Genomic DNA, 15,700 nt, shown 5'->3' with positions numbered 1-15,700 from the left:
CATTCTTTGCCCTTTTTAATTGATAATCTTGGATTTACCTTTCCTCTTTGTCTAAGTTCTGCTTCAACTCACCAGGCATTATGGTCGAGCTTTTGGCTACTGGTTTTTGGCCAAATATTATTATTATTATTAATAATAATAATAATAATAATAATAATAATAATAATAATAATAATAATAAGTTGGAAGGGACCTAGTCATCTTGTCCAACCCCCTGCTCAGGCAGGAAACCCTATACCAGGGGTAGGCAACCTCGGCTCTTTTATGACTCATGGACTTCAATTCCCAGAATTCCTGAGCCAGCCAAGCTGGCTCAGGAATTCTGGGAGTTGAAGTCCATGAGTCATAAAAGAGCCGAGGTTGCCTACCCCTGCCCTATACCATTTCAGGCAAATGGCTGTCCAGTCTCTTCTTAAAAACCTCCAGTGTTGGAGCATTCACCACCTCTGGAGGCAGGTTGTTCCACTGGTTAATTGTTCTAACTGTCAGGAAGTTTCTCCTTAGTTCTAGGTTGCTTCTCTCCTTGACTAGTTTCCATCCGTTGCTTCATGTCCTGCTTCTTGTCCATATTTGTTATATGTAGATTAGATTTGATCCTTGAGTTCAGCCAGGCTGTTAGTCTTTTTGCTTACGCTGTGAGTTCAGGAAATTGTAATCTGCAGTTCAAAGTGAATGCTTAAAGGGAACAAGTTTCTGCACTAGGTACTTGGATAAACAGCCTGCACTATTTTTATGCTGATAGATATCTGCACTCTTGAACATTTCAACACCCATGTTTCTATTCTGGGAGAAGCCACACCCAGGAAGAAAAAAAGGACCAAATGTTTTCGTTCTTTCTATTCAAAATGCTGATTGGCCATCACCTCTGCTAAGAAGACCATGCAGATTTATTGAAAGACAAAAGGTGAATTCAGCATCACTCAAGTTACAAGTTTCTGAAAATTAGTAAGCAGAATGTCCAATATGAATGAGGGATTGAAACATTTAGAAATCAGGATTCAAAATATGATTTTTTTTCTGTTAATGAATTCACTGCCATTGCCTATTGGAGTGTCAGATTTTCCATCTTTAATTTAAACCAGGGGTCTCCAACCTTGGCAACTTTAAGCCTTGTGGACTTCATCTCCCAGAATTTCTTAGCCATTGGCAAGGGAACTCTGGGACTTGAAGTCCACAAGTCTTAGAAGTTGGAGACCCCTGTTTTAAATTATTTAAATGCAGGACTCCATAAGCCCTTTCAGTTAGACCAATATTGAGAAGTATACAATTATACAAATCCATAATTTGGGTTATAAATAAACAGAAAAATATACCAGCAGCATATCAGAAATAATAACAAGAAAGAAATTGAAAGATTGTGGCATAAACCAGCTGTGATGATCCCAGTGGTTATTGATACAATAGGTACCCTATCAAAAATTTTTTGGATGGCACTTAGAAAATCTGGGCATTGACAAAAATTCAAACTGTCAATTGCAAAAGGCTACAGATCTTGCTTGGATGTGTACTTAAACTATGCAAATACATTATGACATCCTAGGTTCTTGGGAAGAACTTGATGCATATGAAAGCGAACAGGAGACAAAGAACGAGCAGCTATAACTTCACATGTTTGTATATATAATAAAATCTGAGCATATTGTATCCCACCAGGCTCAAGGTTGACTCAGCCTTCCATCCTTCCGAGGTAGGTAAAATGAGGACCCAGATTGTTGGGGGCAATTAAGCTGACTTTGTAATAATGCCGCTTGGGGGTGTGTGTGAAAGCCCTAATAAGCAGGCATATACATAGAATGAAGGCTACTGCTAAGCTTGTAAGCCGCCCTGAGTCTTCGTAGAAGGGCAGGATATAAATGGAATTAAAATAAAAAATAAAAATATTGGTATTTTTGTTATTAAAATTTATTATGGCCACCCACTCCAAAACTATCATTAAAACTGAAAAGTTCAAAAGAATTGGACAAACATAAATTAGCAGTAGCATTTAGACTTATATACCGCTCCATAGTGCTTGACAGTATTCTCTAAGTAGTTTACAAATGTGAGAATATTGCCCCCAACAATCTGGGTCCTCATTTTACTGACTTCAGAAGATGGAAGGCTGAGTCAAACTTGAGCAAGGCCGGATTAAACTCCACAGTTCACCATGCATAAACCAGTAATCTGAACATTTTAAGCAAAAAAAATCATATCATTCTGCAAAAGAATATTCATAACAACCCATCCTCAAGACTTGATAGGATAACCGAGTCTTGATAGACTTTCTGGAAGTTGGGGGCCATTTGAACATCTGGAGAGACATTACAGCTAGTCCTCGACTTACAACCATTCTATTTATTGACCGTGCAAAGTAACAACGGCACTGAAAAAAGTGACATGGCTATTTTTCACACTTGCAGCATCCCCATGGTCATGTGGTAAAAATTCGGACGCTTGCCAACTGACACATATTTGTGATGTTTTCAGTGCCCCAGGATCATGCGATCACCTTTTGCGACTTTCTAATAAGCAAAGTCAATGGGAAAGCCAAATTCACTTAACAGACTTTGCTACTAACTTAGCCACTGGAGTGATTTACGTAACAGCTGTGGCTAGAAATGTTGTAAAAAGGGGCAAAATTCACTTGACAACTGTCTTGCTCAGCAACAAAAATGTGGGGCTCAACTGTGCTTGTAAGTGGAAGACTACCTGAATTCCAGAGAGAGGGGAAATTACTAGAAAGGCATGCTTCTGTGAATAACTCTTGAATTGAGGGACCATGGAGAATGTGTGCTGCATTAGGTCTTATATTGCTGGGAGATGTTGATCCCAAGATACCCAAGGCCCTTAACCATGAAAAGGTGACAACTAGCAGCTTGGATTGCCTCCCCAAAGAAAGTTGGAGGTCAACCATAGGACATGCTCTCTTTCTTCCTGAGTCCGTTTCTTTGCTTATCAGAATCATTCAGGGGCATCAAACCACCAGTCTGCAGTTTGAACAGTTTTGTTTTTTCCCCCCTATTGGGATAAAACAGGTACCAAGATCACTACAGATAGTAGCTATGACAAAGGAGGAAATAGGATGAAGGAAGTCAGCCCTCAGCTATCTTTACTCCTGACCATGCAAGCTTTTTGTTTTTAAGATGGGACAGTATTCCCATGCTGCGGTGGCTTTTGGGTTTGGGTATCTCAGGACGTGGTGGCTCAGTGGGTTAGGATGCTGAGCTTGTCGATCAGAAGGTCGGCAGTTTGGAGGGTCGAATCCCGGGTGCCGCGTAACAGAGTGAGCGCCTGTTACTCGTCCCAGCTTCTGCCAACCTAGCAGTTTGAAAGCACGTAAAAATGCAAGTAGAAAAATAGGGACCACTCCGGTGGGAAGGTAACAGCGTTCCGTGCGCCTTTGGCGTCTAGTCATGCTGGCCACATGACCACGGAGACGTCCTCGGACAAGCGCTGGCTCTTCGGCTTTGAAACGGAGATGAGCACCGGCCCCTAGAGTTGGAAACGACTAGCACACATGCGTGGGGGAAACTTTACCTTTACCTTTACCTATCTCAGGAAAGCATTTCTAGCAAGGGAACGGAGGGAATTTTTTTGTAGATTTACATGCTGAGCAGCTTTCAATTATTGCGTTGTTGTCAGCTTTGCAAGGTAGTTGAGACAAGAAGCACGCCCAGATGAACTGATCCTACTTGAGTGTAAGGATATGTTAACAGAATTTTGCAAGGCTGAAAGTATTCCTCCCTCCCTCTTTTTTTTTTAGTCTCTGGAAAACTAGGGAGAGTCCCTTCTGAAATGTTTCTCATGCTTTTCTGTGATGGAATATTGTCTGGATTCCCAGAAGGCAGGGAATCCAAATTTCCCCTCTGAGTTGCGGCTTATCAGAAAGTTCCCTATGCAGCCGGTCTTTCTCCTCTCTCTCCTAAGGTCATTTCTGCTTTCTGCGTACCATTACAACTGTGGATAAAGGAAACTATAGATTGGGATCTATACAGACAGGACCTGTACCAACAGGACAATCTAAGGTTTAGAAATTAGCCGTTAGCCAATTAAGCTGGAAGGAGGGGAGGGCATATTAGATAAAGGAAGCAAAAGGTTATCTTCCCTAAGAAGCTAAAAAAAACATAGTTTTCATGAACCAGTTTTCAGTTTAAAATAAGTTTTCAGATGAAACAGCATGACTAACCTTTGCCTATGGAACTCCCAGTCACAGTATAACCCAGGGGTAGGCAACCTCGGCTCTTTTATGACTCATGGACTTCAACTCCCAGAATTCCTGAGCCAGCACTTACTTATTCCTCCATCTTGGGACAAGATCTTTGACCCAAGTTAATATCTGCCACAGGACTTGTATTATCTGTACAGTTGAAGCTGATCCTAAACCAGGGGTAGGCAACCTTGGCTCTTTTATGACTCATGGACTTCAACTCCCAGAATTCCTGAGACAGCTTGGCTGTCTCAGGAATTCTGGGAGTTGAAGTCCATGAGTCATAAAAGAGCCGAGGTTGCCTACCCCTGGTATAACCCTTTAACAGTTTCCACCAGTCACCGCTCTCTGACTTATAAAAACCTCAGTAACTTGGTTTCATTATATGAATGTGATGGGGTTAATAGATTTCATAACTTTTCAGTGCATAGTAAAGTTCCTCTGAAACTTGTCATTTCCATCATTGTCATTGTCATTTATTATATTGCTCAATGATAATATTCCCCAGACAGTGTGTAGTCGATCCAATTCCCCCCCCCAAAACAATAGGAATAGTTATAATGAGAGCACCACATATTTGTAACTGTTTGCACTGTTACAAAACCCACAAAGTTCTAAAATAACTGAAGTGGATCATATAAAGCCTGGGAAAATGAAAGTCTTCAGCTGGTACGTTCCCCCAAAACAATGTAAGCTTCAGGTGTGCCTCTCTGCAGAACGGGTTCTGAAGATGGAGCACCACTATGGAAAAAGTTAGTTCTTTGGTGGTCATCTTTGGCCTTGGTTCCTGAAAGGGGACCTCACTTGCAGATGTTAGGTAAATTACAGTTTTGTTGCAGATCTACTAAATAAATATGGAAGCAGATGTTCATCCAGAGAGCTTGATCCAAAACATTTTAAGGCTTTATAGGCTTCACCCAGAATTGGGTCACAAAGCAGTGTGGCAGCAGTGAAAGTATAGACAAAATAAAGTCATCCCAAAGGTGCTTTTTCAAGAGACAACTGGAATTTCTTGTTTTTCTTTGGAGATGTTTCGCTTCTCATCCAAGAAGCTTCTTCAGCTCTGAAGAAGTTTCTTGGGTGAGAAGCGAAACATCTTTGAAGAAAAACAAAGTCCAGTTGCCCCTTGAAAAAACACCTTTGAGACAACTATGATCTGAATGACTGAGAATCTCCATAGACAAAATGAAGTCATTGGTCAGTCCGATCTCACTGTCCTGTTCTGGAGCAATTGAAAAATTAGCACCATTTTTGAAGCTTCACACTTTAGCATTGATACGTAAAGCTATCACTGGCTAGTTATATAGTCCTAAAGTCATGGCCAGGAAGGCCTTTGAACAACTGTGGGTTGTGCGCCAGTTACGTCCTTGACCAACAGGCCCTGTTCAGTTACCCACATCCTAATCACCTCTCGTTTTCACTTTGCAATGCAATCTACATGGAACTATCTTAAAAAATTATCTGGAAGTTCAGCTGGTTGAAAATGCGGCATCCCACTTTATTTTGTACAAGTCTAGATATTTGTACACATATCACCTCACAGGAGCTGCATTGGTTGCTAATTTGCTTCTGGGTCCAATTAAAGATGCTGATGGTCACTTTTAAAACCCTATATGGCTAGGGGCCAGGTTATCTGAAGGACCATCTTGTTCAGTTACATCTACCTGACCAACCAAATGGAGAGGGAGGGGATGTTACAGATGCCCTCCATTAAGAAGGTCTATCTAATGGAAGTAAGAAGAAGTGGCTTTTCCATGTTGGCTTCTTCCCTGTGGAACATTATCCCCACAGAGATAAAATTCACCCCCATTTTGGTTATCTTTTGAAAGGCCCTGAAGGCATAGTTTTGCCAGTGGACTTGGAAACCCCAGGGTGATACAGAGCCCATCAGGTGGCTTGTCTGATTGTTGCCGCCTGGGATTGTGGATGAGGGTTTATTGGATTTTGCGTCTGGGTTTTTATTCCTATAAGATGCCCGGAGTTGGGTGGCCATTTTCTTAATAAATAAATAAATAAAAATAAATAAAGGGAACAGGAAGGGTGGATCTTGACACTACAGCTACTGTAGTAGGAGATAAAATTGTTGCTAGTGAGAAGACTAAGATGAAAGTGACTTTGGATGATCTTGAAAGAAGATAACCAGCAACTTTCACTCTGTTTTTTTGTTCTTTAAGAGAGGGCCACTGATCCAAGAAGACAAATGTTTTGTGGGATGATTGCTTCAGAATATCAGTGTGGAGATTACTGCTGAACTAATTTGCTTACTGTGCCAATTATGTTGAGAGTGGGGCTCCCTATGGCTAATCAGATGGCAGTCTTATCTCAAGTCAGCTTTCCTTCTACTGGGAACAATGTTATATAAGGACTAATTATTTAGGAAAGAAGAGATTAACTGGTTCATGCTGATGGGGCAGTTGCTTGCTAATGCAAATCTTCCAGGTTAATGCAGTGGTGGAGGAATGTGACTGGGTTGTAAACTTGGACCTGACAAACTCTAAAAATAGAATGTTCTTTTAAGCAACAGAGCAAATTAGTCACTAGTGAACGTTGCTTGTAGCTTATAGTGACATCAGGCACGTTTAACTGGGTGATTATTTCCCAGGGCAGTTGTACTTGTACTCCTGTATTCCATTCCCGTCATGAGGGGGCCTGTAGAATTTGAATCATTTTCTGTAGAAACCTTTAATTTTGTCTCTTATTGCTCCTGATGGTCATGAAATCATGTAAAAGGTTTACAACCTCATTGCATAATAGGTAGTGCTTGGGTTATTACAATTCATTTAGTGACGGTTCAAAGTAGCAGTGGCACTGGGGGAAAAAGTGACTTATGACCAATTTTTATATTATGGCCGTTGTGATCATGTGGTCAAAATTTGGATGCCAGATTAACTTAACAACCATGTTACTAACTTAACAACTGCAGTGATTCAATTAACAGATGAGTCAAGAAAAGTCGTAAAATGGTGCAAAATTCACTTAACAAATGTTTTACTTAGCAACAGAAATTGTGGCCTCAATTGTGGTTGTAGGTCGAGGACTACCTGATCATTTGTGAGTAAGAATTCAAGTGAGAACACTGGGTTGATTTGCTTGATATTTGTTTTCTTGGCTGTCTACAACATTTCTCAGGAGTCTTCTCCAACATCAAAGTTCAAAAGCATAAATACTTTTCCTATCCTCCTTCAATGTCCACACATGCATTGTAAGTGGTTAAAATAAACCACTGAGATTTTACCTAAACATGCAAGGAATTTTGTTTTTATGCAGCCTAGCTAGTCTCTTATGCCCTGAAATCAGGCATGAAAGAAAAAATACACTTAGTTTCATGAGAAGACTGGGAAAACTAAAAAAATAAAATTTAATCCTGCTTGATTACCGTATATACTTGAGTATAAGCCGAATTTTTCAGCCCACTTTTTGGGCTGAAAAATTCCACTTCGGCTTATACTCCAGTCAACAAAAAAAACTTACCGAGGACTTGTGCGCGGCCGAGGCTTTGGTGCTTCCGGGATCGCCCGCACCTCTCCCAAGCCACCGCCGTCCGAGACCTGCCGAAGTTTGGGGAGGTTTGGGGAGGTGCGCGCGCACCTCCCCAAACTCCGCGCCTTGCCTGCCTGCTTCTTTCCGCAGCGGAAAGAAGCAGGCAGGCAGGGCGCGGAGGAACGGAGACTTGCCGACGTTTGGGGAGGTTTGGGCGTCTCCCCAAACCTCGGCAGGTCTCCGTTCCTCCGCGCAGACCTGCCGACGTTTGGGGAGGTTTGGGCGCCTCCCCAAACCTCCCCAAACCTCGGCAGGTCTCCGTTCCTCCTGCCGACCTTTGGGGAGGTTTGGGCGCCTCCCCAAACCTCCCCAAACCTCGGCAGGTCTCCGTTCCTCCTGCCGACCTTTGGGGAGGTTTGGGCGCCTCCCCAAACCTCCCCAAACCTCGGCAGGTCTCCGTTCCTCCTGCCGACCTTTGGGGAGGTTTGGGCGCCTCCCCAAACCTCGGCAGGTCTCCGTTCCTCCGCGCAGACCTGCCGACGTTTGGGAAGGTTTGGGCGCCTCCCCAAACCTCCCCAGGTCTCCGTTCCTGTTTGGGGAGGTTTGGGCGTCTCCCCAAACCTCGGCAGGTCTCCGTTCCTCCGCGCAGACCTGCCGACGTTTGGGGAGGTTTGGGCGCCTCCCCAAACCTCCCCAAACCTCGGCAGGTCTCCGTTCCTCCTGCCGACCTTTGGGGAGGTTTGGGCGCCTCCCCAAACCTCCCCAAACCTCGGCAGGTCTCCGTTCCTCCTGCCGACCTTTGGGGAGGTTTGGGCGCCTCCCCAAACCTCGGCAGGTCTCCGTTCCTCCGCGCAGACCTGCCGACGTTTGGGAAGGTTTGGGCGCCTCCCCAAACCTCCCCAGGTCTCCGTTCCTGTTTGGGGAGGTTTGGGCGCCTCCCCAAACCTCCCCAAACCTCGGCAGGTCTCCGTTCCTGTTTGGGGAGGTTTGGGCGCCTCCCCAAACCTCCCCAAACCTCGGCAGGTCTCCGTTCCTCCGCGCAGACCTGCCGACCTTTGGGGAGGTTTGGGCGCCTCCCCAAACGTCCCCAAACCTCGGCAGGTCTCCGTTCCTCCGCGCAGACCTGCCGACCTTTGGGGAGGTTTGGGCGCCTCCCCAAACGTCCCCAAACCTCGGCAGGTCTCCGTTCCTGTTTGGGGAGGTTTGGGCGCCTCCCCAAACGTCCCCAAACCTCGGCAGGTCTCCGTTCCTCCGCGCAGACCTGCCGACCTTTGGGGAGGTTTGGGCGCCTCCCCAAACGTCCCCAAACCTCGGCAGGTCTCCGTTCCTGTTTGGGGAGGTTTGGGCGCCTCCCCAAACCTCCCCAAACCTCGGCAGGTCTCCGTTCCTGTTTGGGGAGGTTTGGGCACCTCCCCAAACGTCCCCAAACCTCGGCAGGTCTCCGTTCCTCCGCGCAGACCTGCCGACCTTTGGGGAGGTTTGGGCGCCTCCCCAAACGTCCCCAAACCTCGGCAGGTCTCCGTTCCTGTTTGGGGAGGTTTGGGCGCCTCCCCAAACCTCCCCAAACCTCGGCAGGTCTCCGTTCCTGTTTGGGGAGGTTTGGGCGCCTCCCCAAACGTCCCCAAACCTCGGCAGGTCTCCGTTCCTCCGCGCAGACCTGCCGACCTTTGGGGAGGTTTGGGCGCCTCCCCAAACGTCCCCAAACCTCGGCAGGTCTCCGTTCCTGTTTGGGGAGGTTTGGGCGCCTCCCCAAACCTCCCCAAACCTCGGCAGGTCTCCGTTCCTGTTTGGGGAGGTTTGGGCGCCTCCCCAAACGTCCCCAAACCTCGGCAGGTCTCCGTTCCTCCGCGCAGACCTGCCGACCTTTGGGGAGGTTTGGGCGCCTCCCCAAACGTCCCCAAACCTCGGCAGGTCTCCGTTCCTGTTTGGGGAGGTTTGGGCGCCTCCCCAAACCTCCCCAAACCTCGGCAGGTCTCCGTTCCTGTTTGGGGAGGTTTGGGCGCCTCCCCAAACCTCGGCAGGTCTCCGTTCCTCCGCGCAGACCTGCCGACCTTTGGGGAGGTTTGGGCGCCTCCCCAAACGTCCCCAAACCTCGGCAGGTCTCCGTTCCTGTTTGGGGAGGTTTGGGCGCCTCCCCAAACGTCCCCAAACCTCGGCAGGTCTCCGTTCCTCCGCGCAGACCTGCCGACCTTTGGGGAGGTTTGGGCGCCTCCCCAAACGTCCCCAAACCTCGGCAGGTCTCCGTTCCTGTTTGGGGAGGTTTGGGCGCCTCCCCAAACGTCCCCAAACCTCGGCAGGTCTCCGTTCCTCCGCGCAGACCTGCCGACCTTTGGGGAGGTTTGGGCGCCTCCCCAAACGTCCCCAAACCTCGGCAGGTCTCCGTTCCTGTTTGGGGAGGTTTGGGCGCCTCCCCAAACGTCCCCAAACCTCGGCAGGTCTCCGTTCCTCCGCGCAGACCTGCCGACCTTTGGGGAGGTTTGGGCGCCTCCCCAAACGTCCCCAAACCTCGGCAGGTCTCCGTTCCTGTTTGGGGAGGTTTGGGCGCCTCCCCAAACCTCCCCAAACCTCGGCAGGTCTCCGTTCCTCCGTGCAGACCTGCCGACCTTTGGGGAGGTTTGGGCGCCTCCCCAAACGTCCCCAAACCTCGGCAGGTCTCCGTTCCTGTTTGGGGAGGTTTGGGCGCCTCCCCAAACGTCCCCAAACCTCGGCAGGTCTCCGTTCCTCCGCGCAGACCTGCCGACGTTTGGGGAGGTTTGGGCGCCTCCCCAAACCTCCCCAAACCTCGGCAGGTCTCCGTTCCTGTTTGGGGAGGTTTGGGCGCCTCCCCAAACGTCCCCAAACCTCGGCAGGTCTCCGTTCCTCCGCGCAGACCTGCCGACCTTTGGGGAGGTTTGGGCGCCTCCCCAAACCTCCCCAAACCTCGGCAGGTCTGCGCGGAGGAACGGAGACCTGCCGAGGTTTGGGGAGGTTTGGGGAGGCGCCCAAACCTCCCCAAACAGGAACGGAGACCTGCCGAGGTTTGGGGACGTTTGGGGAGGCGCCCAAACCTCCCCAAAGGTCGGCAGGTCTGCGCGGAGGAACGGAGACCTGCCGAGGTTTGGGGACGTTTGGGGAGGCGCCCAAACCTCCCCAAACAGGAACGGAGACCTGCCGAGGTTTGGGGACGTTTGGGGAGGCGCCCAAACCTCCCCAAAGGTCGGCAGGTCTGCGCGGAGGAACGGAGACCTGCCGAGGTTTGGGGACGTTTGGGGAGGCGCCCAAACCTCCCCAAACAGGAACGGAGACCTGCCGAGGTTTGGGGACGTTTGGGGAGGCGCCCAAACCTCCCCAAAGGTCGGCAGGTCTGCGCGGAGGAACGGAGACCTGCCGAGGTTTGGGGACGTTTGGGGAGGCGCCCAAACCTCCCCAAAGGTCGGCAGGTCTGCACGGAGGAACGGAGACCTGCCGAGGTTTGGGGAGGTTTGGGGAGGCGCCCAAACCTCCCCAAACAGGAACGGAGACCTGCCGAGGTTTGGGGACGTTTGGGGAGGCGCCCAAACCTCCCCAAAGGTCGGCAGGTCTGCGCGGAGGAACGGAGACCTGCCGAGGTTTGGGGACGTTTGGGGAGGCGCCCAAACTTCCCCAAACAGGAACGGAGACCTGCCGAGGTTTGGGGACGTTTGGGGAGGCGCCCAAACCTCCCCAAAGGTCGGCAGGTCTGCGCGGAGGAACGGAGACCTGCCGAGGTTTGGGGACGTTTGGGGAGGCGCCCAAACCTCCCCAAACAGGAACGGAGACCTGCCGAGGTTTGGGGACGTTTGGGGAGGCGCCCAAACCTCCCCAAAGGTCGGCAGGTCTGCGCGGAGGAACGGAGACCTGCCGAGGCTTGGGGAGGTTTGGGGAGGCGCCCAAACCTCCCCAAACAGGAACGGAGACCTGACGAGGTTTGGGGACGTTTGGGGAGGCGCCCAAACCTCCCCAAACAGGAACGGAGACCTGCCGAGGTTTGGGGACGTTTGGGGAGGCGCCCAAACCTCCCCAAAGGTCGGCAGGTCTGCGCGGAGGAACGGAGACCTGCCGAGGTTTGGGGACGTTTGGGGAGGCGCCCAAACCTCCCCAAACAGGAACGGAGACCTGCCGAGGTTTGGGGACGTTTGGGGAGGCGCCCAAACCTCCCCAAAGGTCGGCAGGTCTGCGCGGAGGAACGGAGACCTGCCGAGGTTTGGGGACGTTTGGGGAGGCGCCCAAACCTCCCCAAACAGGAACGGAGACCTGCCGAGGTTTGGGGACGTTTGGGGAGGCGCCCAAACCTCCCCAAAGGTCGGCAGGTCTGCGCGGAGGAACGGAGACCTGCCGAGGTTTGGGGACGTTTGGGGAGGCGCCCAAACCTCCCCAAACAGGAACGGAGACCTGCCGAGGTTTGGGGACGTTTGGGGAGGCGCCCAAACCTCCCCAAAGGTCGGCAGGTCTGCGCGGAGGAACGGAGACCTGCCGAGGCTTGGGGAGGTTTGGGGAGGCGCCCAAACCTCCCCAAACAGGAACGGAGACCTGACGAGGTTTGGGGACGTTTGGGGAGGCGCCCAAACCTCCCCAAACAGGAACGGAGACCTGCCGAGGTTTGGGGACGTTTGGGGAGGCGCCCAAACCTCCCCAAAGGTCGGCAGGTCTGCGCGGAGGAACGGAGACCTGCCGAGGTTTGGGGACGTTTGGGGAGGCGCCCAAACCTCCCCAAACAGGAACGGAGACCTGCCGAGGTTTGGGGACGTTTGGGGAGGCGCCCAAACCTCCCCAAAGGTCGGCAGGTCTGCGCGGAGGAACGGAGACCTGCCGAGGTTTGGGGACGTTTGGGGAGGCGCCCAAACCTCCCCAAACAGGAACGGAGACCTGCCGAGGTTTGGGGACGTTTGGGGAGGCGCCCAAACCTCCCCAAAGGTCGGCAGGTCTGCGCGGAGGAACGGAGACCTGCCGAGGTTTGGGGAGGTTTGGGGAGGCGCCCAAACCTCCCCAAAGGTCGGCAGGAGGAACGGAGACCTGCCGAGGTTTGGGGAGGTTTGGGGAGGCGCCCAAACCTCCCCAAAGGTCGGCAGGAGGAACGGAGACCTGCCGACGAGCCGCGGCTACACAGGGTATTCCTGTGTATTCAGGCTTGCAAAATGGCGGATCGAGCCTCTGCTGGCGGCAGAGGCTTGCAGAACGGCGGATCGGCTTATACTCGAGTCAATAACTTTTTCCAGTTTTGGGGGGTGAAATTGGGGGTCTCGGCTTATACTCGAGTCGGCTTATACTCAAGTATATACGGTAAATGTTTCCCATGTTGTACAGGGCTAGTGGCCACTTTCTGTCTATACTTAGGCATTATGTTAACTTTTGCGATTCTCTAGAGAGTGTAGCTTAAATGGTCCACCACCCTATCACCCCAAAATAATTTATTTTGCTACCTTTCAATGGAGATAGGCTATGAGTGATTAAACTTCCTTAGATGGCTTACAGTAAAGGTTAGAGATGTAGTGGGTTAAAGTTGAACTAGAACACAATTTTAGTGATGGGGAGTTTTGCGAGTGAAATCCCAATCTACCTGGAGGGCACCATTTTGGGGAACGTTGAGTAGAACCATGGAGTTTTAGGCTCATGAACTCCAGAATACATAACACACTTTCTGCAATGGGGCCAATCTTCATGTCTACCAATCTAACTCACAGAATTATGAGAACAGAAAGAGGAGAAAAACAGCGGGTATATTTGTGGGGGGAAATAATGGTAAATAATAGATGGATAAAGGTATATAATACATTCAAAGGTAGTAGTCAGGAATGAGATCTTCTGACTCATGAAACATTCTTTAATTCAGTCATTTAAACAGAATCAGATTTTTAAACGGATGTACTTAAATATATTTCCAGATTCAAGTTGTTTTATTATTAAAAATTGAAGTCTTTTCTTTCATCTCCTCCTTCACTTTCTCTCAGCTCACTTTACCTCACAGGGTGGTGGTTATGGGAAAAATAGGAGGAGGAAGGAGTACAGTGTGTGTTCACCATCTTGAATTATTTATATAAATAATAAATGCAGAATATAAATGTAAAAAAGTTTTTAAAAATCGTGAAAGAAAATGTGTGCATTCTAATTAAGAAATGTACGGCAAAGAGTTAGTTGTCTGTTGATTTCCAAAATCACGCAATATTTCAGTGTCATGGTTACAAAAATATTCTAAAATATTCCTGTTGTTCCTAAAATTTAAAATTCAGTGCAGCAGCTTTCCAAATATGAAATATAACTGTAATTTGCATACCAAGTAGCTTCAGTCAGCAGTCAGAATTTAAAAGGGGCAAAAACCTATTTTGAAACTATTAAATATTTTCTCTGTGTGCAAGTATTGCCTTTCTAATAACTTATCTGTTTTGCATCTACTTTTTTTTGCTGTTCTCAAGTTGAAATCATAGAAATTCAAGAGAATGAAATCCCTCAGCTTGCTTGTTAGATCTAAATAGCTGAGCAGCACTTGGCCTGGCAGCAAGTATAAATTTGATAAATAAAACATACATTGAAAAATCATTCCGTCTATTTAAACTGCCATGTGTTCAGGTAAACTCAGCCTGGAACAACTAAGTATATTAATGTATATGTAGCAACTAAAGGGGTCAGCCATAATTCTGTAAGATCCTGATTTGAATTTCACCCCAAAGGTTGTTTCAAACCAAATCAAATTTCATGGTTCCATTGTGCCCTTATCAATGCCAAGCCAAAATAAACTTAACTTTTTTAGGGTTGCTATTAAGGAGGGACGCGGTGGCTCAGTGGGTTAGGATGCTGAGCTTGTCGATCAGAAGGTTGGCAGTTTGGTGGGTCGAATTCCGAGTGCCGCATAACAGAGTGAGCTCCTGTTACTCGTCCCAGCTTCTGCCAACCTAGCAGTTCGAAAGCACGTAAAAATGCAAGTAGAAAAATAGGGACCACTACGGTGGGAAGGTAAGAGCATTCTGTGCGCCTTTGGCGTCTAGTCATGCCGGCCACATGACCACGGAGACGTCCTCGGACAAGCGCTGGCTCTTCGGCTTTGAAATGGAGATGAGCACCGGCCCCTAGAGTTGGAAACGACTAGCATGCATGTGCAGGGGAACCTTTACCTTTTTATTAAGGATGAGAAGATCAGGTATGGAATTTGCTGCTGCAGATGGTAGCCAAAACATCTGGTAAAGAAAAGAAAATAAGAAAAGTTTGCTGTAAGAAACTTGTTTTCCTTGAACGTTATAGTATGTATTTACATTTTGGGGACTTGCTAAACCTCCATTATAAATATACATTAAAACAGATTTTCTCTTATAGGGGCAGCTCCATAAAATGCTTATTTAATGACTGGCAGCTCAGTTAGCAGTCTTAGATCAACTCATTCATCCTACATGACACTTAAACTATCCATATTGATGGATTTTTCTTTAACTTTTCCGTGCCTTCTGTACAAGATGAACTGCAAATCAGTACAGATAAATCACTATTACATAACTATTTAAATATACTGGTATATTAGTCATGGCCCAATGTTTGAAACTTACATAACTTTGAGATAAAGGGATGCTGATAGAGAGATTTTCCAGCATTAAGAGAAGCCTCTTTAAAACACATATTTCATTTATTTATTTAATCAAATTTCCATGACTGGCCATCTCATGGCAAGGTAACTCTGGGTGGCATATAACAAAAACCAATTAAGGCAATTAAATAATCAACGCAAGTACAGCCAAGATTGTGAGAGGGTTAATTAAAATCTCATATGTGCACAACCAATACAGGGGCTTTTTCCCATCAGGGGAGCCTCAAATTTGATTGAAAAAAAAATGTTTTTGAGCTTTCCAGAAGGCCATAAGGGTTGAGGCTGATCTCACTTCAGGGGGATGATGTTTTAGAGATTTACACAACAGCAGAAAAGGCTTGTCTCTTGAGTTCCATCAGACAGGATATTTTAGTTGCAGTATGCCACTCCTGCTGGACCTGATGAGATGAGTAGAAGTAATCAGGAAGAGGCAGCCCCTCAGGTAGCCTGGTTCATGCAACATAGGG

General features: G+C 48.2%; 1 protein-coding gene across 5 annotated transcripts in view; it reads left to right on the top strand.

Moving 5' to 3' along the window:
- NEDD4L (NEDD4 like E3 ubiquitin protein ligase) overlaps positions 1–15,700 on the top strand; it is a gene marked incomplete at its 5' end in the record, with an annotated part of 308,703 nt that overhangs the window by 130,419 nt on the left and 162,584 nt on the right. The window lies entirely within an intron of this gene.

The sequence above is a fragment of the Vipera ursinii genome, assembly GCF_947247035.1.
Source record: "Vipera ursinii genome assembly, chromosome: 2".
Classification (NCBI taxonomy): Eukaryota; Metazoa; Chordata; class Lepidosauria; order Squamata; family Viperidae; genus Vipera; species Vipera ursinii.
This window is presented reverse-complemented; position numbering and strand designations above follow the sequence as displayed.